Source organism: Lissotriton vulgaris, chromosome 1_1 (genome assembly GCF_964263255.1).
Source record: "Lissotriton vulgaris chromosome 1_1, aLisVul1.2, whole genome shotgun sequence".
In the NCBI taxonomy this organism is placed as follows: Eukaryota; Metazoa; Chordata; class Amphibia; order Caudata; family Salamandridae; genus Lissotriton; species Lissotriton vulgaris.
This window is the reverse complement of record NC_141685.1, coordinates 2,138,671,419-2,138,697,650: the sequence shown is the minus strand read 5'-3', so window position 1 is coordinate 2,138,697,650 and position 26,232 is coordinate 2,138,671,419. Positions and strand designations below refer to the sequence as shown.

Here is a 26,232-nt window from a genome sequence, read left to right as displayed (position 1 = left end):
AGAAAGTATTTATTTATTAATTAACACACAGAGCGCCGAGCGTGTTGCTTCACACAGCTGCGGCACCCGACTGATCGCGCTCCAAAACGCGTGCTATCCAAAATGGCCGCCGCCTCACGTCACGTTATCACGCGACGTGAAACAACTAGAGCGGCGACTCTACAAACACATATTGCATTTCAAATGCTATAGGTGTCACATTTGCGAAAGTTAAAACTATTGGAATTGTAAATGACAAAGCTATTAATTTAGCTATTTTCAAAACCAACACATAAATACAAAATTTGTGATTTACAATACCAATAGCTCAAACTTTCCTAATGCGAGACCTATTGCATTGCAAATGCTTGTTTGTTTTTGGCATGGGTAAAGTATGTGACTTGTCCAAAATCACGGAATGTTGAGCCAACGCCGAAAATTGAACCAGCTTCCCCATTTCCAAAGTTGGCAGCTCTGGAGGGAAGGCCATATCCTCTTCCAATATATATAAAAAAAATACACACATAACCTACCAACATAACATCCAACCCTGTTTCAAACTGGAGGTTGTTGTTGCTGTTTTCCGCCCTACATAGCTATTCTGCACCTTCCAAAGGCTGGGCCAAGCCCGGCTATCACCGCAGGGCTCAAATTAAATCGACAAATCCCTGACAAACTCGTTTTAGGTCGTACGAAACCAAAATCCCGTCAAAAAACGTGGGACAACTGGGGTAGTGTTTAGATTCCACAGAGAGCCGTGCGGAGTCCTCGTTTAGGTCATCCGAAACAAAAGTCCCTAAAAAATACGCTGTACAACTGGGGTAGTGTTTACATTCCACAGAGACACGTGCAGAGTCCAGAGAGCAAATTAATACTTCGGAATTTGGTGCAGCGTACTCGTATTGGCTGAGGTGCTGACGAATCTCCAATCCTAAACCAATTTACTCATTTCAAGATCCTCCCATTGACAGAATATATTCAGCCAGAGGATTGGTTGTCATGCGGAAGTACTGAAGACCCGGAAGTGCTGAAAGACATCACCGGCAAATGGTCCGTAAAAAAAGATCACATATTGAAAGCAGACGTTGGGCTGAATTTACGGATGGTCCGTGTAAGTAGCGGACAGGTAGTTATCTTAAAATACTTATTCTAATATTTCTGTAAAGTAGGTAATCTAAAATATACATCTAAACGTTATCTCACATTTTTTTAAACAGAAAAGCGATGGATTAATCAAACCATTTATTTTAACCTGATTCCTTTAGCCTGTGCCATAACAAATTCTCCGATCCAATGTCTTGCTGCATAGCGCTGGTGATACATCCTGACGGATGTAAGGCAAATTGCGTTCTTTTATGCATGTACATTTACTCTTTTGCTTTTCCCTTTCTCAATTTTGCCTTTGTTAACTACCAAATTAACTTCAAACCATATTGGGCTGTGCTTTAATTAAAATGTAAAGGTTTTAACAGGCTCAAAGTTGACAAGAAAAATCAGTGGGATGTAGTGACAAGTCAAAATTCAGTTTATCAGCCTTGATTGTGACAGTAATAGCTACACCTCTATAATTAGCAAAACACGTTCGCTCTTCTTATGCATTGTCTCGATCCTAAAATCAATAAACGTTTATCTAGCATACTAATACAGAGCTCTCAGGTTAGCCAATCCCATGCATTTATATACAGTCCTGGCTTTTCATTTTTAGCCCATTTTAATCCATGTTTAAAACAGGACTACAGGTACCAGAATTACAAAAACTAGCTCATGCATGGAGCTGGGATACTTGAGAGCTCTGTTAATATGCAGTTTGTTTACCTTGGGGCCAGATGTACGAAACCATTTCTGGTTACTAATCTTTAAATTCGCAGAGTAGCAGGGTTTGCGACCACAGACAATGTTGACCATGTACTAAACCGCTGTTGAAACACATGAGGGGATGTTGTGTTTAATCTGAATCACAGAATGCATGAAAGAGTAACAGCTTCCACTTTGGGGGTCGCATAGGGCGGCTTTTGCGGGGTGGGCCAGGAGGCAGACATTTCCTGCCTTAGAATGCGACATGGATAGAGACTTGCAGTTCCCTGTATGCCACCATCCTTCCGTTGGTAGCTCGTCCCAGGGGTTCGCAAATGCTGACCTACCTAATTAATATTCATTACGCAGATAGTTTATGACCTTCTGAGATAGGGCATCTTGTGATCCGACCCATATGTCACATTGCGAAAAGATAGTATGCACTATTTGCAACCAGAATGTTAATTGCAATGTTGTTTTGAGAATTCTTATTCCACTTGCTTGTCGCAGAGTTGTAGTCGGGGGCCGAGTCGGCGGTACACACAGGTACACGGCGTCCCCCCACTCTTTTCACAGGATGGACGCCGTCCCCCCTGCCAAGAAGTTGGGGCCCACAGACGTCAGTAGTGCATGCAGCATTTTAGTGAAAGGGAGATGAGTTTTATTCATCCACAACTTGCCTACAGAGAGGACGCATCCAGGTCTTTTGAAAGAACACTTCTAAAGACTGAATAAAACAGGATGGGGCCATCTTTGACCCAGATAGTCGTATACGTCGTGACGTCATGAGGTCATTTGTATATTGGCTTACTTGGTCAGTCCCCACACTTCTTTTTATAGGACTTGTGCCCTGGTTGTAGTAGGTTGTTGTGCGTATAATCCTTCAATGTGAAATCGCCCATCTAAAGCAAATAAGGTAATTATGCCTTGTAATTCTAGGTAATTAGTCATAATATCGAAAAAAATATTGACTAGACAGAATATCGATTTAAAAAAAAAATAAAAAAAATTATATATAGAATGGACAGAATATCGTATTGCAAAAATATAGTGCTGCAGAATATCGAAATGCAGGTAAGAAATATCGATTTCCACAATATCGAAGTTAGTAATATCGATTGAATTTTTTTTTTTTTTATGTTTAAGGGTTAGTATATGTGTTAAAAGTTTGTATTATTTTTGAAATGTATGTTTGAATTTTGTAAAAGTAATGAATTTTTTTGTTAATTAATTTTTGTGTAACTCCGTAGCGGGTTGTGGGTTTGTAGGGGAATAGGGTAGGAAGTAATTTAATTATAATATATATTTTTAGCATTTATTTAGAATTAATTAATTATATGTTAAATATTTTTTACGTAATTTAAGTTGTAGCGGGTTGTGGGTTTATAGGGGAATAGGGTGGGAAGTAATTTATTTAAAATGTATTAATTTATTATTTTATTACTTACTAATTTAATATTTAATCATTTATATTAATTAAGTTAATTAACTTCTTACTAATTAATTATAAACTGATTATTAACAAGTAACAATTAATTGCAAATTATGTTAATTGTTTTTATTAATTAGTAATTAATTAGATATTAATAATAACTAATTTGTAAATATGTTAATTGTGTACTTTGTTATCGGTAGGTTGAGGGTTGATAGGGGAGTAGAGTAGGAAGTAATTTATATTCAATGTAATTTTTATTATTTGTTAAATTATAATTTTTTTAAGTTAGTTTATAGTGTTAATTGTGTGAATTAATTGAGATTTGATTGTTAATTATATTTGTAATTAGTTAATTATTTAAGTTAATTTAATAATATGTTACATGATAGGTAATGTTTGTAGGGTTAAATGGTGGGATGTAAATTTTTTTTTTAATTATGCATTGTTTATTAATGTTAATTAAATTGCAGGAGTGTGTATAATTAATTATTCCCCTATGCTATCCGACACTTTCATTACTGTTGCACTCACTGGAGTGGGATTAGTAATTTTTACCCTCCCGCTATCCAACACTTTCCCTACTGTTGCACTCACTGGAGTGGGAATAGTATTTTTTAACTACCCGTTATCCAACACTTCCCTACTGTTGCACTCACTGGAGTGGGAATAGTAATTTTTACTCTCCCGCTATCCAACACGTTCCTTACTGTACCACTTGTTGGTGTGGAATTAGTAATTTTATCTCTTACATTATGCAATCTTTTCAGTATTGTTATATTTAATGTAGTGTAACATATTATTTATAATTCTATATTATATATATACTTTATTTTTATATTTATATTATAGGTTTATATATATGTAATTATATTTAAAATTCAGTTTTTAACATTTAATTGTTAAAAAATGTATTGTTTTTTAATATTAAGTTAATATATGTAATAAAAATACATGTTTATTTTTTAAAGTTACATTTATTATTTAGTAATTTTAAGGTTATTAAACTATGTTTTACTTAATTATATTTATTTCTTAATTTTACGTTACTTTAAGACATTTAAAAAAGTCGATATTTTAGCAAACTATATTATTTACAATGATATTTAAGATTAGATATTTTTGTACTTGCCTGTTTGTAGATAGGAATTCGATATTTTGTCACCGATATTTTTGTAGGTCGATATTTAGCTCCTCGATATTCTGTCAGTGATTCGCAATTCTAGAGCGAATGACTGTTATTTGAGCAGGCTTGTAGGGGCTCAGCTTATTAGAGTTGAAATAATAAGTGGGGCTAAAATACACCCCGATATTGTTATGTTGTGAATTAGCAATCAGAAGCCTAGACATCAATGTTGTATCTTTCGGGCCTGAGAAGGTACGCTGACTGGACATTTTAATAACCCTCACTCAGTGCCCCACACTTTTTAATAACCCTCACTCAGTGCCCCACACTTCTAACACATCAAGGTCCAGATGTATCAAAAAATATTCTGCGATTCCCTAATTGAGAATCTTTGCGATTCGCAGTTAGGCAATCTCAAAACAGCATGCATGAAAGCGTGTAGTACGCTTTCTGTGATTCCTAAGGGGTTTCAATGACCTACCTCATGAATATTAATGAGGTAGGTCGCAATTTGCGACCCCACCCTAGGAATCGCAAAAATTACAGGGATGGTGGCCTGCTGAGATCAGCAGACCACCATGTCTCTGATTGCTTTTAAATAAAGCAATCTTTTATTTTTGTAAAGCAGCCCCTTTTCCTTAAAGCAAAACGAGATGCTTTAGAAAAAGAAAAGTTAAAAGTTTTCTTTTCACTTTTCAAGACCAGACAGTGCTCCATGGAACCACTGACAACTCTTAAAATGCCTTACCAACATTCACAAAGGGGAAGGGGTCCCTTCGGACCCTTTCCCATTTGCGAATGGGTTACCACCTACTTGAAGTAGGTGGTTAAACGCAATGTTTTGCGACCGCATTCACGGTCACACAACATTCATGCATACCGTTAGGATTCGCTATTTGGAAGGGACGCCCTAAACACGCCCCTCCCAAATAGCAAATCGCAAAATAAGTTTGCGATTTGGTGACAGGTTACCAAAACTCCAAATTGGGTTTGATGCATCGCAAAAGCATATTTTGCGATCATAAACTGGCCGATACTGCGAATCGACCCGTTTGCCAGGAGAAAAATGCTTGATGCATCTGGCCCCAAGTTTCTAGTTAAGTTCATATGATTGCCTGGCCTACTTTGTCAAAAGCTGATTGAGATGAAATAGCACCAGTAGAGCTCCTCAGGGATTGTGCTCTGCTTACCCGCATGCTGTGTAATACATGCATTTCGTGTCAAGCGTGTGTGTGTGTGTGTGTGTGTGCATGCAATCATGCCTATCTCTTACATCTCCCTCTTCTATGCATTAGTTTGGGAATTCAGAAACTTCTTCATGTTAACAATTTTTACTTTTATATAGTTGTGAAATAGTATTACTGTCACTATTTAACAGAGTATTATCTGTAACGCAAGTACAAGCCAAATAGTCTCAATCATTGTAGGCACAGAAATCTACTACCTGATTGTGAGGCTGGCAGTATTAGAGAATTTACCACAAATATCAGATTCATGTTGGTGCCTTCAGCAGTACGACTGGCCTATTTCATGCCCCACTGAATCATCGACTTGCTACTGTCAGAGATAAACTGTAGTTTTGGCATTGGCACCTTCAGGGTCAAAAGTTCTCTGTTTTAAACGTAGTGGTGAATCTGCTACTGCTACAACTGAGGATGGCTTGAAACATCTGGGGAGTCAACTCAATGGAAGGCTGCAATAGAAATGGCGACTGGGAGGATTTGGGTGTATTGTATGATATGGATGTGGGGCCTTATCATGGCGTACACTTGCAAAAACTGTCTTGGGTTCAGTAAGGCTTGTCTGCAAACCTTAAGCTCAATCCTGGGTAGCTGTTACTTGAAACAGCAAGGCTTAACAAAGGAACTTAGTGTAAACCATTCAACAGCACCAAACAACGGAATAAGGAAGTTACGCAACAAGAAACCCCCCCCCCCCAACACCAATTTCTAAAATTAGAGCATCATTTTATGAATTTTAAGAGTCCTTGATCATCAAAATGCATCGGAGGGTTCCGGAGCTATGGATTTAAAAAATATTAAATACCTTTAAATCCAACCACAAACAAGCATTCGTCATCAAAAACTTTCCAAACTTTTGCTTCAGGGTGCAATGGTAACCATTCTATCCCGGGAAGTGCCCTGAGGGGACAACGCTGTCACTAGCCAGTGGGCTAGTAGGTTCCCATCTCTGTTGTGACAAAGTTCCAGTGATGTCTGGCAATCCCAGAGTGCAGTATTCATGCCACTCCCAAAATGTCTGGAGCTTCCCTCAAATGTGAGGAGCTTGGTAGCCCACCCAGAGGTGTGGCTACCTAAGATACACACCCATGGGAAAACCAATTTTAGGGACGGATTTTCCCTCTATGGCCATGTCTCCAACTTGTCTACATGAGCAAAAGGCACCCTGCCCGGGAGGGTTGACACTGGCGGCTTTTCAAAGGCAGATTCCCCTTTAAAGCTTGCCTTTGGGCTAACACCTGAAGCTGCCTTCCTGGGAGAGGAGGTCACACCTCACTCTGCTGTGGCTGCCTTTATTCCTAACCCCAGGAGTCATTCACACGTCTCCTGAGGCGGACAGAAAGCTTTCTGTTGGCCATGGCCTGTGCAAAGCCAATGGACCAGCTGGGGCACAGAGTGGGAACTTTCAAAAAGTTGCTTAACTTTAATAGTGACATTAATTTCGACTCGTATTGTAAAAAAACAGTGGTACACTATGAATAATAAATCATGTAAACAAGAGAAAGTCTGGTCTGTATACATATTTTTACCAGACAATTGGTTGATCCACCAGGGCATGACTGAGGTAAGGTCCTAGATGGTGTTGAATTGCATCAATGGGGCAGCGCCATTCTGTAACTCTCCAGCATGGCTCGAGAAATAACCGATTGATATGATTCATCACCATCCAGGACCTTACCACAGTCATTGTGAATTCAACCCATGGCGGACCACTCCTTGAAGACCTTTGTTTCATACATTTTGGCTGTCCCTTGTATCACCTTGTCTTGAGGAAGACCCGTCGTGCCTATCAGTAAATCACTCACCCCATTGGGTCGAAACATCGACGTGCTCGTGATAATCTTGACCCTACTTTCTCAGCCCCACATGAAACGGAAATTTAAAACCCCAAGCGGCGCAGAGCTTTATGTACCAAGGGATGGATGTCTTTTGAATGACCAGTTTCAGCATTTCATACAGCACTGTATATATCTTGTTCACATTCAGCAGTTTTTTCGCGCCTTTTTTCACCTCATCACTTGCGCCGTTGGAACAAATTGTATGTTCATGAACTTTGGCTGCCTGTTCATGTCATTCCTTAAATACAGACCTTGATTGATTTAATTTTGGTGTTTTTGTTTTTGTTTCTTTGATTCATCCTATTTGACTTTTCTTCTTGTCGCTTTTTATTAATTATTACTGAAAGTTTGAGTATTGTTATTCAGTAAACCTAGAATCAATTCTGTACCCAACAGAACCAACAATTTCCACATCTTGTACACCCATATTCTGAAGGGCACTGGGTCACCCCATTATACTAGATGTCCATTCAGAAGTTAGGCAGGCTGGGATGCCAGCCGGTTACCCTGTGTTAGCCAATAAGGCTACTAACTTTTTCTCAGCAAGATGACCACGTTAAAGGTTTTGCAGCTAGAATAGTTATAAACCTATATTTCTTGCTTAACAATAAACAGCTCCTTGCCATAGGGTTCGATAGGCCTTCCTTAGGGGAGACTTACATATATTATCAAAGGAAGTGCTGGCTTAATCATTATGGTAATGGAAAAGTCGAACTAGCAGCATAAACACTGCCCTTCCAGTTGGCAGTGGCAGGCTGATAGCCATTTTATCTTTTGTCACACTCTGGGTGGAACAAACAGTGCTACAGTCCAGGGTGGACACTCTGCCTTACATGCCCTTGATACTCTGGGTACCATATACTAGTGACTTACAAGTTAGGCAGTGCTTGCCAATTGAGGACATACAATTAGACATATCTTTTGTACTGGGTCAGAATACTTGCCCTGGGGTCTGGTTAGCAGGCATCCGTGCACACTCGAAAAACCAGTAGCTAGTAGTCCAAATGTTGACAATAAATGGGTGGAAACCTGCTAAAGGCCTGTTTCCTTACAGTGACAAATGTTCATGATAAGGTAATGTCCCTAGCATGCTGGGAGCTGACGACTGAACATTTGCAAACATTGACCAATTTTAGTTGTTTTTCTGCAGTGGCACACCTGTACTTCACAATTACACTTTAGCAATAAGTTTACTGTTAGGTATGCCAATTCACTACCTCTGGGGAACAGCCCTGAACCCCGAAGAAAGCAGTCCTAAACCAGCAGATGATCACACAAAAGCCTTTACTTTTTTATGGCCAGTCCACATTCCAGAAAACCAAATGCCATGATCACCCTTGCTAACCAGAGTAATGAATTTGGCCAATTTCAATGTATATGAAAACTGAAATACACATTAGTGTCTTTGGGAATGTTTAGAATTAATGTTTCATCACTCTGGGTTGTGTCAGAACTTTTGTCACGGTTTCAGTCCAGAAGCAAGTTAGAAAGGCTCAGCGAGTCATTCGCACAATGTAAGATCTCTTTGGAATGGTAATAAACCTCAGTATCTCAGAATCCGAGCAACAGATCAGATGGTTTATACAAGCAAGGCACTGGAAACTCTGGGTAGTGGCATCCGAGAACCACTAGACCTCTAACCATCAATCTCCATGGAAGTGGGAATTTCCTAGCTTAGGATTCAACTTCCAGGTCAGTTGTATTAGAGCATATTTCCCTCACTACACTCATGGCTTCTTGCCTGGCAATTATTTTTAGTTATTTTGGCTCTCTACTCAAGCTTAGCTCGTCCACCTGACTGTGCGTTCCATCACCTTTCCTGTTTTTCACCTGCCTTATTCCCCTTTTCAGATTGCAGTCAATCTATGGCATCGTCTAAACAATTTCTTGTTGTTTATATTTTGTTTGTCCACCCTCTGGCTGGTGCTGCACATAAAGTTCCCTGCTGTTTGGTGTCATGAGAATCGGCACTGGTATTCTGGTTGACTTCTGGTCTCATCACCATCTCCTTTTAGTAGTTTACCGTATTTCAATAATCAGGAAGAGTGGCGGTCCAGATGCTCAACTATCCCCCATTTAGCCACAAAGATTGATGAAACAGTCATATTTTGTATGAATTAAATTATACTATCATTTAAAAAACAGTCTGTGAGACTGTGCGCTTCTCCAGTGCAATATTGCAATATTCAGTGTGCAAAATGCAAAAATGTTAGATTACAGACCGTAATGCTGTCTTCTCTTTCAAGAGCTTTCGGTGCCTACTCTGTAGCAAAAAAGGGAGCACCGCCTGCTGGCTAATGAATAAATCGTGAAACAATCATGATACCGCTGAATAATCTCAACACAGCTTCAATTCACTGGAGATGCCGAGAAAAAACAACCCTGACTTTAAAAAAAGGCATGCACATACTTTACCCCCGAAAAAGCTGTGATAATGCGAGCAGCCCTTAGGTTCCACCTGCAGAACATGACAAACATATGGAAGGACGACTGAGATTAACACCGCTGGAAAGCCAGCAGGACAGGGTGTCCAAGAAGAGAGGGCCCAGGGTCACAAACACTGCTGAACCTTCTAGGACAATATGGTCATTTGGTGTAGCAACCTTGAGACAAGTTTATAAAAACCCTCTCATATTGTTATTGCTTAGTATTACAGAACTTAAAGCTTGGGTAGTAGATCAAGAGGACAAAGCCACTCCAATGAGGTGAGGGGAATATAAGCAGTAAGTCGCACAGTCACCACTCTTTGGTTCATGTTTCTAGTCCTCCACTAAGGTGATAGGGTGCTGAGGTTATTCTGTTACACATTTGTCACAGTTTCACACCTAGCAGATGCTAGCACCAAGACGCCTTCAGGGATTCACTTGCTTAACAAATAATATCCATGTCAATATCGCTTGAAGACAGGCTTCACTAGTCTTTGTTGAAGGATGTTGAGCTCCCCTCAGCCAAAGATACCGCTTGGGACTTGCTTGCCCAGGTTTTTTGTTTTTATTATTTAAGATCTTCAGATGGTGATGAACCTGGCGTGGCATGAAGTACAGGAAGGAGATTTTGGGAGTGACGTGAGCTTTTGAGCTAAATTGCACCTACTCCTTCCTAGACTACATATTCATGACAAGAGCACTACTCGGCAAGATAAACAAAACTGACATCTCCATCTCAGATCGCACTCATATCTTGATATTGTGCAGCAAGGGTAGAGATGCAGCACCCAGACTTCCCTGGGGATTGCATCAGCCATGCATAGAATAGAAATGACAACAGCAGTACTGTCAATTTAGACTCTCATGCCTCATCAGTGATACATTAGAATTCTTTTAACTCTTGCATGGATTGGCTTTAGAAGTGATGACTAGGCAAACGCAGAAGATGAGGTTCTCAAAACATAAGTGAATTAAAGAATTTAAGGAGTTAGAGCGAGCTGACAGGCAGCACCTTCTTGGTTCGCTGCTGCCTTGTGACAGTAAGGAGGCAGCTGAACATTCTCTGAAAGAACGATGCTGAGTTGTTTCTTTTGACACTGAGGAAAGACTTCTATGAAAAACAGGACAAGTCGGTACACATTTAGCAAGTCTGTTGAGAGCATACATAATGCAATAAGAGATCAGATAGTATGTTGTTGAGCAGGGAAAGGGTCAAGCGGGAGATGTTCACCTAGCCTTACAAATACATTGTGTGAAAGAGACCAGGACCATTCTTTCTATGCTTGAAGCTGATATCTTACTGATCCCCAAGCCAGGGACTACCCATGAAATTGCTCCTAAATACAGGCCAAAATACATGAACAGATTGGAAAATGTGATGCCCTTTCCATTTAAATAGGACGATATTCTGAGAGTGGTATTGGGGATGGTGGGCATGGGTCAGAGAATGAGGGGGCCAGTCATGGCGAAATATAAATCACCCAGAGCACAGATCCGAGTAAATGTGATTAGTATCAACAACATTCATGTTCAAAAGAGGCATGATGCAAGGTTGTACTTTCTCTCCACTGCTTTTTTGCTCTTGAGGTAAAGCTCTTAGTCCGAATTTTGGAATGTCCATAAATGAGGGGAATGTTCTTTGGGAAGGAAAAATAAAAACATGTTGATTTATCCTGCTCTTCCGGTGAATTTTAAGATGTCCTTAAGGACAATGTTAATGTTAAAAAGTATTTATTGAGCGCACTGCCACCGGTTGGTTTCCTGGCGCTCGAGTAGACAGAGAACGAATCCTGAAGGCGGGAGGGGAAGGCGATCAGTGATACGCTTGTTTAAAAAGCCATGTTTTTAAGGCTTTCCTAAAAGACAAAAGGTCTTGGCATGATCTGATCTCATAGGGGAAGGTGTTCCAAAGGCGAGATGCAAGAACCGCAAATCTGCAGCCACCAGTGCGTTTGCGTTTGAAGGCAGGTGTCTGGAGGAAGGCTTGGTGCGCAGAGCGCAGATTGCGGGAGGGGGTGTACCTGGTGAGGAGATTGTCTATGAATTTAGGGCTTTTGCAATGGAGAGATTTAAAGATCATGCAACCAGTTTTAAAAGAGCAGCGTTGGGCCAGGGGGAGCCAGTGGAGGTCCCTAAGCAGAGGAGAGGCTGAGTGCCATCTGGGTTGCGCAGTGATTAACCTGGCTGCGTAATGCTGGACCATCTGGAGGCGCTTTATGAGATAAAAGGGAAGGCCTAGGTATATGGAATTTGCATAATCCAGGTGGGACAAAACCGTGGTAATCACCACCTGTACATGGCTGCAGGAGTGAAGAAACGTCGCACCTTCCGGATTTTCCTGAGCTGGAAGAAACACTTGGAGACCACTTGACCAACTTGAGTTTTTAAGGAGAGGTCGCTGTTCAGGGTCACTCCAAGTGTCTTTGCGGCAGGGGTAGGGGTAGGGGCTTTGCCCATATCGGATGGCCAGTAGTGAGGGCCCCAGAATTTGACACTGTCCCCTGTAAGCACCAGCTCGGTTTTTCCAGGGTTTAAAATTTTAAGTGATTTTGGTTCATCCAGGTTTGGATGAACCGCATGGTAGACTGGAAATGAGAAATAGAGAATGTGGAGTTGTCGATCGTAAAGAGCAGTTGCAGGTCATCTGCGTAATTAAATACAGACACCTGCATGTCTCTTAAGGCCTGGATTAACGGGAGAATGTAGATGTTAAACAGGTGGGGTGATAGTGATGAGCCCTGAGGAACTCCACAGGTGATGGATCGTTTAGGGGCAACCAGGGTACCAAGACAGACCGACTGGGAACGATTCTCGAAAAAGGACTTAAGCCAGTCTGCCGCTAGGCCCCTGATGTCAGCCTGGTTGACACGGTCGATCAGTATGTCATGGTCGACCGTGTCAAAAGCGGCCGACAGATCTAGGAGCTCGAGGGCCTGAGGGGAGTGTCTGTCAGCGCAGTCACGGAGCGAGTCAAGGACCGTGACTACCACTACCTCAGTTGAGTGGGCAGGGCAAAAACCTGCCTGGTGGGAATCTAGACAGTTTGAGCTCTCCAAAAAGTTGGACAGATGTTTCGCGACATGGGCTTCTAAGACTTTAGCCAAAAAAGGGAGCAAGGAAATTGGCCGGTAGTTTGCCATGCAGGAGGGGTCCGCCCCAGGTTTCTTCAAAAGTGGGATGACTGTTGCCTCCTTAAAAGCACAGGGTACTAGGCCGGAAGTGAGAGAAGTGTTCAGTAAGGTAAGGGCCGGCGTAGGGACAGAGGACAGACAGTCTTTGAGAATGTAGGGGGGGCATTTATCAGAGGGTGCCCCGGACTTGACTCTTGTCAATAACGCTAAGAATTGCTCAGAGGTCATGGAAGGAAACCTGTTTAGTGTAACCTCGATGGTGGGGAAATGGTGAGCAGAGGGGGTAACGCTAGAGGGACTGGGGATGCTCGCTTTGATGTCCACAATTTTATCAATGAAGTAAGTATTGAGGGCATCGCAGAAGGTCTGGGTTGGAGCCACCTTAGGGCGTACGCTGTCTAAATCAGTCAGCTCATTTAAGATTGAGAAGGTGTCCTTGGGTTTGTCGGTAGAGTTTAGGATACGGGAGGAAAAATAGGCAGATTTAGCAACCAAAATGGCCTTCATATATACTTTCCTGGCCGTGATGAACTCAGATTTTAGGTCAGGGGAATAGCAGCGGCGCCACTTTCGCTCAAGTTGGCGCAGAGCTAGTTTTTTTGCTTTTATGTCTTGGGAGAACCAACGCGGAGCGTCAGCTCGCCGGGCCAGTTTAATATCTTTGAAGGGTGCGTGAATGTCGCTAGCATTTTGGAGCCAGCCCGCTAGGTTGGACTCGGCAGAGTTAATGTCAGGGTGTGGGAGAGGAATCGTATTGTTTAGTGTGTTTATGATATCCTGTTGATGTTTGACAAGAGAGCGGGTATTTAAGTAGAAGAATGTCAGGGAGTGAGGTTGGGGTGTAGGCTTGGGCCGGAAGAGACGGGCATTGTACGGTGTGGAAAGCAATTCACCAGGGCATGTGCAGTCCACCAGGATCCCTAAATTGTTAGCTTTAGTATGGGTGACTCTCGATATGTGACCATGTCCGTTGTTGTAGGATAGAAGGGTAGAGCGAGAGCAAAGGCAGAGCTGGGCAGCATGCCTCGCCCCGGGGCCCGGTTGGGCGCGGACGGGCGCAGACGGGCTTGCCTTAGGCGCGCAAACAGCGCGCCCGCTGCGCTCGCCCGCTGCACGACCGGAAGATACACATTTTTATACGGGGAGGGAGATCCCAGCGGGGGGCGTGGCCTCTCGAAAAAGGGGCGTGGCCTGTGTCAGCGGCTGGGAATGGCGGCACTGGGTTTTGCGGTTTGTACTGCAAACCGCGCTTAAATCCGCTGTGCGATTTTGTTCCAGAGCGTGTGAGCCCTGAACAGGGTACAGGAGGTGAGTGCAGGAAGGATTAAAAACAGGTAATTAGTGACACTCAAATTATTAAAAAGATCGTGCAAACCTACTCCTGGCTTCCGCCTCAGGAGAATTAGCTGTCTGTATGGCGCTTGTAGTCAGCGTCCTTTAGTAGTGAAGGCCGGCGGGGGCGTGGCCTCTCGAAAAAGGGGCGTGACCTGTGTCCGCGGCAGGAATGGCGGCACTGGTTTTTTTTGTTTTTTTAAAAATATTTTTATTAAGAATTTTTTGGGCACACATATAGCACAGAATACACAAAATATAAATACATATATTAATACATATATTAAACAGATACTAGAAACAAAAAATTCTATGTAGCATTAAATCAATTATGGCTTTCATTTAACCTTTCTTTCCATCGATGAACTGGTTCCCATATTTGCCTTCCCAGCCTCCTTGCCCTTTTACCTTTCCTAGCATAAATGCCCTTTTCAAGATTGAACGTCCCCAATAACAAAGCAATCCATTGTTGTGTTACTGGAGGTAGTATATCCAGCCAGGCTCTGGCAATCAACAATCTATACACCGCCATGGCTACAAATAAAAATTCACAATATTCACCATCAAACCCCCTAACCCCTAACATAATTACAGTTGGTGTTAAAATCACATTCAATCCAAGCGTACGATCCATAAATTCTTCGATACCTTTCAACAGTGCTCTTAATTGAGGACATAACGCAAAAATGTGAATACTATCCGCTGCCGGAGTATTGCAGCGAGGACAAGTAGTCCCTGTAATACCACCCCACTGTGCAATACGATCCGGTGTATGGTAGAGTTGATATAAAGTTTTGTAGTGTTGGGATTGGAGCGAGGCAGAACAGAAAACAGAGCAACCTAGTTCCAATGAGTCCAAGAAAAATTGGCTCTGAAACCCTAATTTCCCAGCCCATTTATTTCCATATTTTTCAATATCGTCCTGCTTCAATTCTACCAAATTAGCATAAAAATGACGAATAGAACACATCCCTCCTTGTTCTATGGCTTCCATAATATTATTCTTTACAAATCCTGCCTCGCCTCCTTTTTTCCTATTGAGGAAGCTCCTGATCTGCAAATACTTAAAGAAGCTCTGTCTAACAATATTGAATTTTGCCATCAAATCGGAGAATTGCAATATCTTTTCATCTGGGCCCAGCAAATCGGGACTCTGGTACTTGCAGTTCTTCAGTGGATCACCCAGGTGGGTGCAAGTCGGTTTTGTTCCAGAGTGTGTGAGCCCTGAACAGGGTACAGGAGATGAGTGCAGGAAGGATTAAAAACAGGTAATTAGTGACACTCAAATTATTAAAAAGATCGCGCAAACCTACTCCCGGCTTCTGTTTCGTCATAAATGGAGTGCACACCGCTAGCCCCTCCTCCGGATCGCCCCTCGGGACTCTGGTACTTGCAGTTCTTCAGTGGATCACCCAGGTGGGTGCAAGTCGGTACTTGTAGGACTGATGAATCTCTAGACCCGATACATGTCCCGGGTTCTACTCCCAGCTTCCGCCTCAGGAGAATTAGCTGTCTGTCTGGCACTTGTAGTCAGCGTCCTTTAGTAGTGACGGCCGGCGGGGGGCGTGGCCTCTCGAAAAAGGGGCGTGGCCTGTGTCCGCGGCAGGAATGGCGGCACTGGGTTTTGCGGTTTGTACTGCAAACAGCTCTTAAATCCGCTGTGCGGTTTTGTTCCAGAGTGTGTGAGCCCTGAACAGGGTACAGGAGATGAGTGCAGGAAGGATTAAAAACAGGTAATTAGTGACACTCAAATTATTAAAAAGATCGCGCAAACCTACTCCCGGCTTCTGTTTCGTCATAAATGGAGCGCACGCCGCTAGCCCCTCCTCCGGATCGCCCCTCGGGACTCTGGTACTTGCAGTTCTTCAGTGGATCACCCAGGTGGGTGCAAGTCGGTACTTGTAGGACTGATGAATCTCTAGACCCGATACATGTCCCGGGTTCTACTCCCAGCTTCCGCCTCAGGAGAATTAGCTGTCTGTCTGGCACTTGTAGTCAGCGTCCTTTAGTAGTGACGGCCGGCGGGGGGCGTGGCCTCTCGAAAAAGGGGCGTGGCCTGTGTCCGCGGCAGGAATGGCGGCACTGGGTTTTGCGGTTTGTACTGCAAACAGCTCTTAAATCCGCTGTGCGGTTTTGTTCCAGAGCGTGTGAGCCCTGAACAGGGTACAGGAGAGGAGTGCAGGAAGGATTAAAAACAGGTAATTGGTGACACTCAAATTATTAAAAAGATCGTGCAAACCTACTCCCGGCTTCCGCCTCAGGAGAATTAGCTGTCTGTCTGTCAATACTAGGAGAAGTAGCTTCATTGGGAAAGGTCTCTGACTTAAAAATCAAAAAACGCCAATCAATAATATTAAAGGTCTCGACCTCCTGGCCATGTGCCCTTTCTCTAGACAATCCTACCTCTCCGATGGCTGAGGAAATCCATCAACTGTTCAGGCTAAAATGTCATTCGTACTTTAGAGGGGCTGTTTATTGTAACACCTTCACATCTTGTGGTTAGGCTGCATCAAAGTTGGCATTTTACTCGGGCTCCTTTAACTCTTTGAAGCAATTCAGGACCCTATCCCCTCTTAGAGCTTAACTAGTTGCAAAGCAAAATGGTGCACGTAGTATTGGCCTGAGGCAGGGCCCGGTGAGAAGTGCTACAAACTCTTTTTTGTTTTAAACTCCAAGGGCAGATAACACCTTGTGTTCTGGGTGAAATACTGGGCAGCATGGATAAGGTTGGGGAAATAAAAAGTTTGGAAACAAATTGGTATTTAAATCTCAAAAGAAATGTTGGTATATGCGAATCACAAAATACAGTTAAAGAGATTGTTTGAATGTTTCTGGACAAATAATCCATTGGGTATGGAATAGTATTAACTTTGATAAAGGTGAAGAAAAGGAAGTGCATCCAGTATAGATGTAGTAGCGTACCACATTTCGCACAATCACATCTATATTGGAATACACACGAGACCATAAAAGCATCTCAGGCTGATCTGTTAATATATATACCATTGTTCTGGACAAAGTTTGTTGAATGAAGAGCAAGCATTGGCAAAGCCAATAGGTCTCATCTTTGGGACCTATTGGCTTTGCCAATTGTACTTGGCAGTGCTATACAGCTTTTCAACGCGGTGCACTATTGCTCCCCCTACCCCCCAAAAAGGTGCGATTGTTGTTGTGTCATTCCAGTGATGCGTATATACATCAAAAAGCATGGAGATCTGCAGGGGATTGTCGCAGGCACCAGTATTTACCCTTTCAATGTGGCTGTCACCAATTGGATTGACATATATAAATATTTTTTTAGTGCGAAAGTGCCAACTAAAAAAAAAAAGATAACCCACGTATTGGGTGGAGAGACAAAAGGAGAGAAGGAAAAAACAGCATGTGGAGGGCGGGGGAGCATAAGCGGGAGAGAATTCAGAAGGACACAGGAGAGAGCTAGCAACACAGAGCATGGGGTAGGAGTAGAGATGCACAAGGATAAGTGAGAATAGTGCAAGCAGAAAAGCGATTGTGAGAGAGCAATGTGGAGTGGGAGTGGGGATGAGAGAAGCAAACAAGTATTATAGCTGGAAAATGCATGCGTTGTTGTGGAGTGTGTAAGCAAAAAGAAAATTTTTTTTTTCCCATAAGTGAGTAGATTAAAGAACAGAACTAAAAAGCTATGCTTCAGGGAACTAACAAACACAAGATGGACAAGGGATGTCATTGAATAAGATGCAGGCAAACAAGAGTGACGAAAAATCCACCAATGGTAAGTTGTGGCCGGGCTTCAAGCCCACTGTAAGTCCTAGGCAACAATAGGTTTCTTGCAGCCAGACAGCTTGGCTGTCTGGTAGGCTTGTCCTAAAAAGGGAAAAGTCATAAAGTTAAGTCTGCTGAGGCAAAATTGACATTTCGACCTATTGTTTGAGCCCAACTGTCACCATCTGTACAGAAGAGGTCCCACAATCGGTGTTGCTAAAAATATTCATAAATGTACAATTTTATACTCTAATAATAACAAGCATTTACAATGCAATAGGTCTCGCAGCATTAAAGTTTGAGTTATTGGCATTGTGTATGACAATGCGTTGCATAAAATTTTTAGCAAACTTTGAATTGGTGAGCAGTGAGAGTGTGTGCAAGAGTATGCTGTTGCTCACAGCTGTTATTATTCTGATGATGCACCTCAGCATGGGGCTGCCGGCAGTTATTATTCACACAGCTCTGATGATGCACCTCAGGCACGGGGCTGACGCAGTTATTATTCACACAGCTCTGATGATGTACCTCAGCACGGGGCTCACAGCTGTTATTATTCACACAGCTCTGATGATGTACCTCAGGCACGGCTGACACAGTTATTATTCACACAGCTCTGATGATGCACCTCACGCACGGGCTCACAGCTGTTATTATTCACACAGCTCTGATGCACCTCACGCACTGGGCTGACGCAGTTATTATTCACACAGCTCTGATGATGCACCTCAGGCACGGGCTCACAGCTGTTGTTATTCACACAGCTCTGATGATGCACCTCACGCACTGGATCACAGCTGTTATTATTCACACAGCTCTGATTATGCACCTCACGCACGGGGCTGGCGCAGTTATTATTCACACAGCTCTGATGATGCACCTCAGGCAAGGGCTCACAGCTGTTATTATTCACACAGCTCTGAATTATGCACCTCACGCACGTGAGCCTCTATATTCTCTGCTGATGTGTGCAAGGTGTATGCACGGAAGTGAGTGGGGTGAAGGCAGTGTCTTCACATGTTCACATCTAGTAGGAATGACTGGGACTCACCTCAACACTAACCTGTCTACGGATACATATGTTATTGATGCTATGGTGGCGGCTCGAACAACGGGGAACAGCCAGCACCCTTGCGCAGGCACCGGGGGCAGAGCCGGGAGCGCGGGGACCGGGGGCGTGGCCCACGGGAATGACGTCAACACAGACACCCAGAAAGCCAGAGCAGCAGAGCGGCTGAACTAATAATTTGCGCATGCTCATATGCGCGTAGGGAGCCCAAGGAACATATTTCAGTCAGGCGCAACGTCATCACCACTTGGAGGCTGCAGAAGTCCGGAGTGGCGGTAAGTGGGCCTTAGTTGTAAGGGGGGCGGCGGGGGGGAGGTCTCGGTGCGCTCGTGTGTGTGTGTGCGCGCGTGTGTGTATGTGTGCGGCGGCAGGGGGGTGTCTCTGTATGTGTGCGTGCGTGTATGTGCGCTTGTGTGTGTGTGTCTCTGTGTGTGCGCATGCGTGTGTGAAAGCAGGGGGATGTGTGGCTGTGTGTGTGTTGGAGCTTCCAAGGAGACAGGAGATGGCCACAGCGTGCGCGTTCTCGCGCGCGCGGCCCACTCCGATCTCCTTTTGGAAGATGCGCGTGGCCATCTCTTGTCTCCTGGAAAGCTGAGTCGCTCACAATAGGTCTCTGGCGAGAGCGCGCTTTCGCGCGGTTAACGCCACGAGACTTAAAAAGGATGGAAAGGAGAATTCACCTTGACATTCAGTACCTGGCTATAGTCAAACCCACCCATTGCATATAGCTGTCAGTGGAACACGGGGCTGCTAATGGTATTCTCCAGGGCAGGTTTCATGCCCTAACAGGGACTATAAATTCCAACAGCAACCCAATGGCCCTGTCTCATTTAGAACACCTTCGCCGAGATCTGACTTGGTAGCTATCCAGGCTGTGCAGGTTTACCTGATAAAGAGCCCCATAGCACGTACGAAAGCTTAAGCCAGGTTTGACTAAAGGCACATAAATTTAAAAAAATGCCATTGTTAACTCATGATTAGAACCTTGAATGAGAAACTACAAGTACCAGAACACTCATTACTGGTGGGTAAAAATCCTATAAAGTCGCAGTGGTCTACACAAGTGGCTGGCTAATAAATCTTAGTTTGCAAGTACAGATTAAACAAAAAAGTGCCATCAAGTTAGTAGAAGAGCTAAGTGAGTTGAAACACCACCCGAATATCCAAAGTTTTTAAAATAGTTTAATAAACATGAGGGTGCTAAAATATGAACATAAGTGAACCGGCCTAAGAAAATGCGAAATGTTAAAAAGGCTGGGGGCGCAGTCCTTGCCACAAACAATGCGTCATGAGGCCCCTGCAAATATACCTCATAGGACAAGCCTCCTTTAGTGAAGCACAAACCCTTACCGACCAACCAGCGCCTCAAGTCCCTGCGGCGCTGTGGCCCAGCACAAAATATCAGCAACAAAAATCTGACTCGACTCAGGTGAAAGGCCGATTATTAAACAAGAAAATAACTAAATGATCTCGGAGAAACAACTCTCTGGAGATAAACAAACCATTCTGCAGTTTCTTGGAGGCCGCGTAAAATGAAACGGGAGAAGCTTAGATTAAAGTGTGACCACGTGCCACGCACCTGAGCAGAATTAAAAACTCAATCACTTTTTTTCATCCACGTGTGCTTGTTAAAGACCTACACCAGCCTATCAAGATATAACAAAACAAAACTAGTGGTGCGCGTGCACCACAGAGGAGCGGGGGGAGGGAGCACGGCAGCGAGGCTTACGTGAAGTGACAGCCGACGCCGCGCTGTGATTGGCCAGCGCCCACCCGAAAGAAGCGACGTCCTCCCGCGGCCCGGGGCTCCCGTGGAGTTTGGAGAGCCCGGAGCTGCCAGCCGAAAGGAGACACAGCTTTGCGGGGCTCCCATGTACTGGAGGGAGCCCCGGCAGAAGAACCAGCAAGCATTGTTGGACAGCGGAGGGGGCGCGAGGCACATTGTCGGTGCCTGCCCCCACCCCGAGAGCCACAGACGTCCTGCCGCCGTCAGAGGAGCCCCCCCTTTCAGGCGGTGAGTGTTTAAAGGCGGGGGGGAGAGAAACAGGCGCTCCCAGCGTCTCCCGGGGGACCACTAACTAATCGAAGAGGTGCGACGGAGGCGGTGAGGCTCTTTAGGAGGGAGGGCACGATAACGCCCGTGCTGAGAGAGACAGGAGATGTTGAATGCAGGCGCGACCTGATCGTATTACGGCAGGCGGCGCATGCACATCTCTTGTCGTTCCCTGTACCTCCTTGAAAGCAAAAACGATTGCAATAGAGTCTGCAGCGACGATCGCTTCGCGATCGGTTCGCAGGTGCGAGACCTAAAAAAGGGATAGTGCACATTCGGCCAGTGCAGTCAATCCTAGTTACTCACTGGCAGGTATAAGAACCAGAGTATCAGACTACCAGTGGCCAGTTTTAAAAGAAAAGTAGTGACATTTCTATCCAGTCAAGAATGTGTCATTGTTTTCAATAGTAGCAAAGAAGGTGGGACATGCCTACGAGTGCTATATCTGTTCTGCAGGTTTCAAAATACAAGAATTATCTGTCAATGAAAACAATATACAGCTGACCAATTATGTGGATAAATTATTATTGTGTCTTAATTTTTACATAGACGAGGCCCACAATATGACTTTCTTTACTAACATAGTGAGCTATGTTTGTTTGGTGAACATGTTTCGTGCTGTGGAACTCTGTGATGCCCTAGAGGTTTGATAAGGCTGTGAATGATGCCTCCTGCTGCCACAGAGATCGGACAGCAGGAGGATGATTGGCTTGGAGAACCTGCCTGCACCTGTGTGAAGAGCATAGAGCTGTGGCAGTGTAAAAACTGAAATTCTTCTTGCCAAAGTAACCCCTTTGGACAGGCCAATACCTTCCTTTTAAATGTGAATATAAGCCAGTCCGATGTAGGCCTTGAAGCCCAAAAGACAAAGTGCATTGTCTTTAAAATGAGGACGTATAGAAATTGAATGTTAAAATGTGCATAGAGTACCTAGCACCCAAAAGCTATTTTAACTGGAATGTATGATGGTGTACCGCATGCGTTTATCACGCATGCCTTCTGAACGCCGTCATTAGACCAAACATGTTTTAGTACGCAATCGTTTAGCACGCAAGTCGTTATAATGACTTTCATTAGGGGCACTAGATTTTGTAATAGTTTTATTTACTATTCCAACTCCAGTCTGCTCAACAGTAGGGATGGTGTTGGACTTTAAGTCCAACACCATTCCACCAAGGCGCCTGCCTAAAGCAAGTTGTTGTAATGACTTGCGTGTTGAATGAATGCGTGCTAAAGATGTGTACATTCTATTGCCAGCGCTGTGAAGACACAGCGTGATTGCGGTTTTGTCTAAAAGGACGTTTCCCATTTTCACTGTAGAAAAGCTTGCTGGGCCATAAAATAACCGAGGGAAACAATCTTAAATACAAAAATTCTATATCAAGAATGGGCCTAGCAAGAAAAATAATTAAGCAACTATTTTAAATAGTGTTTAAAAATCCAATTGAGTGCTGAAGTCAGATTTTTTATAAATATTAAAGAAAAGTAATATTTAGAAAGTTTCATTTTACCTGCCTGAACTTCCAAGAGGCTAATTTGCTTTTTCTCTCCAGCTTCTCATAGTGTCATGAACATCTGCATCCAGGAAGCTCTGCCACGTGTTTTACAACCAGGGCAAGTGGAGTTATGCCACTAATGGTTGCAGTAACAAATTGCTTGCATGGAGGAGGCGCTGTGTTCTAGGTGAAATAGAAACTAGTGTGTGCATGTCAGCTTAAACAGAGATCATTCCAGCCTTCTTTTCTGTCTTGGCACAACTAGTCCAGAACGTTTTCCGCATTTGTCTCATTCCCAACAACGTCATACCAAGTCCACACCTGTAAAAAAAAAAAAAAAAAAAAAAAAGATGAAGACTACAACTTCAAAAGTAAGATAAGTCAAAGCCAAAGCGCAAGTACATTATTAAACCCAAGAGACGTTTTACTAAAGCATAGAGCTCTAGCCAAAATATAGGATTGTATTGATTTTTATTTTCATAAAGAATATTCTGCTTTGAGATTTTCTTTTTGAAGGAAGGAAAAAACTTTGATGGATGGCTCTGTCATGTTGATGGAACTGTGCGTCAAACTTAAAAAAGCATTGCCGGGAACCGCAACAACAGTGGTTCCTGTCAATACTTTTGAAATGACCACTATTACGAGGACAATGCTGTCTGCTCACGTGGACCAGGTTAGGTATGTAACAATTGTGCCAGGGGACTCATTCAAAAGTGGTACCTTCTTACTTGTTTTAGAAGGAACTGGGAGTTACTCAGACTTATTCATCTGACCAAAATTAATTACAAAGAAAACCAAAAAAAAGAGCACAGAATTACTTCTTGCAATGTTTTGACTCAATCAAGTGTAGCAATCGGCAAATAAAGTGATCATAGTGCAGATGACTCAGTGCACCAATGTTGAATATATATACAAAGAACATAGATAAAAGACACTGTACAACTCCCAATGGTTGTAGGCATTGAACGGTCTCCTCCAGACCTCTCATCCTTTATTGGTACCTTGCGTTCAATTAAATCTGGCTCTCCACTGGACTCTCTTCCCCCAGATGAGCTTTGCCTGTTGGACCCGCCTGTCCTACTAACAATTATGGAGGTTTTGAATACATTTCTGAAAGAGGGGCTGGTTCCTTGGAGAGGCATGCATGCTCTTGTCCTCCCTCTTTTAAAAAAAAAAAAAGCCAATTTGAATCCTGACTGTCTCTCTAAATTCCACCCCATTTCCTTGCTATCTGTTTTCTCTAAAGTTCTGGAAAAGCATTTAAACGTCCAACTCTTATAGTTTGTTGACGCTCGCTATCCTTTCCACCCTTCCCAATCGGGTTTCAGGGCTGGGTACAGCACTGACCCCCACTCTTTTGGGCATGATGGAACTTCTCAGACAATACCTCGATGAGGAAGGCACTGCCGTGCTCCTCTTACTGGACTTGAGTGATGCTTTTGACACAGTGTCCCACTCTATCCTGGTTCATTGGCTGGAATCAATAGGCATGCCAGATTCAGCCCTTGGGTGGTTTATCTCCTTCTTAAAGAACCGCATTTTTCAATTTTTTGACATCCAACGTGAGGTCCCAAACACAAGCCTTGACTTTTGGTGTCGCACAGGGATCCATTCTAAGAATCTTACTGTTCAACATATATGTAGGCCCTTTGAAAAACCTAATAGAGAGTTGTGGACTCGCTCTTTTTTCATATGCCGATGATACCCAGATCCTCTTCACCTTGTCACAGAGACCTGACCTGTCTTTACTGAAGATGAAAATTACAGCTTTGTTGAATCAAAACTCAGTTAAACATAAGTGACAAGACCAAGGTCCTAGTTCTAGGCAACAACTGCTCCCTTTGCCGTGCCAAACACTGGCCAGAATTGCTAGGGACCCCTCCCACTCCGATATCTAATGTAAACAACCTGGGTTTTCTTAGTGATAATGAGCTCTCTATAAAGCTGCAGATAGCTAGGGTAGCTGCCACTTGTTTTGCAGTCCTTAAATGGTTGAAAATGTTTTTGGGCCATATGTAGGTAAAATTAAATTTGCGAATCCTTAATAGTAAATTTTACCGAATTGCTATTAAGGACTCACAAAATTGAATGTAGGTAGGAATCGCTAAATTATTAGCGAATCCTTAATAGCGAAACGCAAATTAAGATTCGCTAATAAGGAATACCTACCCTTTCATTCCTATGGGCTAGGAGGCCCATAGGAATGATTGGGAAGGTATTCTCCATTTGCGATTCGCTATTAGTGAATCGCAAATAGCGGGCGCTATTTCAAGGGTGCCAGGGTGTCAAAAGGACACCCTGTTGCACCCCTGAAATGTGCATGTGTGCACATGTGGCGCACATACATGCCCTAAGGGCATGAATGTGTGCCACAAGGCACTTTAAAAAAAGCAAAACAGTGCTTTTTTAAAGGAAATCGCTAATCACCACCAACTTGAAGTTGGTCGTAATTAGCGATTCCTTAAGGCTAAACTGCACTTTCTTTTGTGTTACTTACATTGCATTTAAGGAATCGCAATTTGCGATTTCTTAAATTCAAGAGCAAAATAAGGAATCGCAATTTAGCTTTTCCTTATTTTGCTACTAGGTTTAAACTTGCCTACATTGCGAATTTCAGCATTATCGCTCTCTATTTGGCCACCTACAACTGGCCCTTTGTGACTTATTCCTTTAACGGCCCAGAGGACTGTTATTCAGGCACTGGTTATTTCCGGCCTCGACTACGACAATGTACTTTTATTTAGGTGCAGATAAGGTGCCTATACAGTGCCTGCAAATTGTTCAGAACGCTGCTGCCAGACTGCTTTATCACTTACTTATGTTTCTGTTTCTTATTTGCTTAAAGAACTTCATTGGCCTACGGTGGCTAATTCCATTGAATTCAAAGATCTGTGCTATATGTGCAAGGACACATTTAGCCTGGGACCACCCTATATTCAGGAACTAGTATCTCCCTATCTCTCTATCCGCTTACTCTGCTGTTAAGATCCTCGACCCAGGCCCTGTCTGGTGTCCCCAGGTTTTCCTTAACCCGTTTGAAGGGCCATTTGTTAAAAAGGTAGACGAAGGAGCAATTCCTTAAAGGTTGTTTATTCCAGTATTAGCATAGAAGCACAGGCGGAGCCAGGAACACATCTTACAGCAAGGCAGCCAGATAGAAACTGACCCACATAAGAGAACACAGTTGAAGTGAGAGTAAACATTCTAGAGGCTCACTCCAACACGAGCCTTAAAGCTACACATAGGAATAATTCATAACATAACACCCCCCCCCCCCTTACAACGAACAAAAATGGAAATGGTGGTGGAAAGGAAAGGAAGGCGGGAAAAAAAAGGAACAATAAGGAACAAAACAAAAGAAGGCCTACCTAACATAATCTTTAAGCCAAGCAGGCGAAACTCTTAACCTCTTTGAACTACCTGTGACTGGTAAAGCCGGAATAGAATTAGCATCAGTAAGGGCAGGCCAAGAAATCACATTAGTGTCCTTAAAGTCAACAACGCCTTGGCTAGGGAGAAGCTCACCTTGAGCCTGACAGGTAGAATCACCAACCACCACTTCCCCCTCCCTTAA

The 26,232-nt window shown here is 43.3% G+C and overlaps 1 protein-coding gene across 3 annotated transcripts in view; it reads left to right on the top strand.

The window, feature by feature from the left end:
• The first annotated feature begins 988 nt into the window (after positions 1–988).
• Positions 989–26,232, top strand: part of TTLL1 (TTL family tubulin polyglutamylase complex subunit L1) — a 381,222-nt gene continuing 355,978 nt past the window's right edge. For 2 of the 3 annotated variants that reach the window (XR_015295929.1, XM_086922187.1), the window contains exon 1: positions 995–1,090. The gene's annotated coding sequence lies outside the window, so the exon portion shown is untranslated. Of the gene's footprint in view, positions 1,106–26,232 lie in introns of all 3 variants that reach the window. The other variant, XM_086922194.1, reaches the window with a different exon arrangement.